Source organism: Asparagus officinalis, chromosome 7, assembly GCF_001876935.1.
Source record: "Asparagus officinalis chromosome 7, Aspof.V1, whole genome shotgun sequence".
Classification (NCBI taxonomy): domain Eukaryota; kingdom Viridiplantae; phylum Streptophyta; class Magnoliopsida; order Asparagales; family Asparagaceae; genus Asparagus; species Asparagus officinalis.
The window spans coordinates 114,648,827-114,651,337 of NC_033800.1; the positions used below are offsets into that span (position 1 = coordinate 114,648,827).

Consider the following 2,511-nt stretch of genomic DNA (forward strand, 5'->3'; position numbering starts at 1 on the left):
AGAGAATTTCGGCTGAGTTGACAAATCCGTGTGATTGGTCCAACAGTGATTTACTGTTCATTAAGTTCTCCTTCAGTGTTCTCCTTTAGTTAAGAAGAAGTAGATTTAGTTGTTGTTTTCAAAAAAATATTATTACTTTTGGTGGAAAAAAAAAATTTCTGTCTCATTCTACTTCACATGGGAAGTACCTATTTGCATATCATAAAATGGTTGAATAACACTCGTGTTAATTTTCTAGAAGCAAGTCCGACCCGTCCACAGTTTGGGGACTGATGCGGGTACGAAACCCGAACCGGGTAATCATCTCGCGTCAAATGGGAAGAGTCCAATGCATTTTTCCTTTTCTTTCGGCTCTTGCAGCCAAACTAGAAACCCTAACGCTTCTCCTTCTTCTTCCTCTTCTCTGTTGATTCATTCAAGCTCCCGATCTAAGCAGCTTCCGCGGAAGCGGGATCGTCGTCTCCGATCCCGTTTTCTCGCCAAAATCTCATCGCGTCTTGACCCTCAGATCCGCGGTCTGGATTCGGAATTCAAATCCCAGTTCTGAAGGTTGGAATTCGAGATCTGACGTTTTCTGACCCCATAATTTTGGGTGGGAGTTCTTGATCCATTTCGTTGGGGTAATTATTATTTCATTGATTGGACGAGTAGACCTAAAGCTAATCCTGGTTTATGCTGGATTTTCGTACCAGGTATAGTTGAATTGAGAGCCTTATCTCTTCAATTTAATGAATTGGGTTTGGTAGAAACCCGAATCTTATAATTCCGAGGTATTATTTAAATCTCTTTTTCCTTTTGTTTTTTTGGCCAAAGCTTGGATTTTAAGCATTTGCGTGGATTTTATGTTTTTTTCCCGACCGTAATGGCTGTTTTTGTTAGTTTGATTAATGAAATTTGGTGAAAAATTCTTGGAGTTCACTCTTATTTTACTTTTTTTTTTTGCTTTCAATGTGTAATATGCTGTTTGAGCTTTTTAAACTTTATATCATTCATCCATATCATGTTTTCGGAGTTGGGAACATGAGTACTGCTAGTCAGGGCTGGGTGCTTCTAGTTGAAGTCCCATCCTTTAGTGATGTTAGTCATGCTATCTCGATTCTTTTGATATTTGTATAAAAACCTGAGGAAGGTTGGTTTGTTTAAGATGCCAAGTTCGGTACATTTCTCCTCCTTTTGCTTTGTAACAATAAAAGTACATGTGGTTATTTCCGTAGTGGTGTCGTTTTATGGTTTGCCTTCACTTTGGTAATATGGATCTTAGTTGATTTTTTTAACTTGCTGAGCAGGAAATTAGGGAAAAGCAAAAGAAGCAACATGGGTTTCCATGAGCCTGAAGTAGAAAAATGTAGATAGACAATTTGGAGCACAAGTGATGAGTTCATCGGTCTGATATTTTGTTGTCCATGATGTTTAGGGCCAATTGAATATTTACTTTTTTCTGCTCAAGTTTTTATTTTGACTGAACACTATGTTTTCTGTTGAAGACACTTATCTTTTTAATAGAACACCTTCTTTTGGCATCTCTCATGTTCCGCGTTAAATTACTGGCCTCCATTTAGCAATGTAGATGTTCAGCTGTGGATCCAGGACTTTCCCCGTTGAGTTTTCATATTTAGAAGAAAGTACATCATCGCATTATTCGTAACACTGTTGAATACATCTTTCCCTGGCGAGTTTTCAAGTTTAGAAGAAAGTACATAATCACATCATTTGCAGCACTATTGAATACATCTTCTCAATATATATCACTAAGCAATCATTGAATCGATCATCTCACATTTTATTCCGCAACTTGGCTGTCCTTGTCAACTTCTTTTACCATTATTGATCCTTGAACTTGATTGTTGCGGAAAATTGTACATTAAGGCACTTGGGTTCCTTCATTTAAAAACCAAACCTAAAACGTACCATGTTCCCTAGTGTACCATATAAGCCTACACCCTCATATCCAATTAATAAGTGGCGTACCATCCTCCCATTCCTGTTCCGTGAACCGGAACGACGGGGTTCCATGCCACTATGATCTGGTGTAACAATATTTGTTCTATAATCTGTTGTGACATTATCAATGTTATTGAGATAGCGGATAGCGTTGCGTAGCGGCGAGGTTCCGCTAAGGCTATTTGGGGCTATTGCTGCAGAATAGCGGTAAATAGCGCAGAGTCAAATAACGGTTAAATTTAGATATATTTAAATATTCTGAAAAATAAGATAGAAAAATTTAAAAATTCTACAAATATATTTTTAATGATTTATAGAGATCCTAAGCATGAAATAGATGTGTAACAATTGCATAATAATATAAAGTACTATAAAGAATAGAAAAACATATATGTTTATCAAAAAGACCGTTATTTGTCCCATTTCTTCAACTTTTAAGTTTCTAATACAAAAAACCTCTGTTGTGTTGTTGCTGCTGGAAATGGAGGCGGTTGTGTTGTTGCTGCTGGAAATGGAGGCCGCCAAAGGTGTTGCTGCTATTGGAGAATGCTGCGAGGGAGGTGATCGCCG

At 37.6% G+C, this 2,511-nt stretch overlaps 1 protein-coding gene across 1 annotated transcript in view; it reads left to right on the forward strand.

The window, feature by feature from the left end:
- Positions 327 to 2,511, forward strand: part of LOC109850419 (FACT complex subunit SPT16-like) — a 6,602-nt gene continuing 4,417 nt past the window's right edge. The window contains 1 exon segment of the mRNA XM_020420437.1: positions 327 to 692. The gene's annotated coding sequence lies outside the window, so the exon portion shown is untranslated.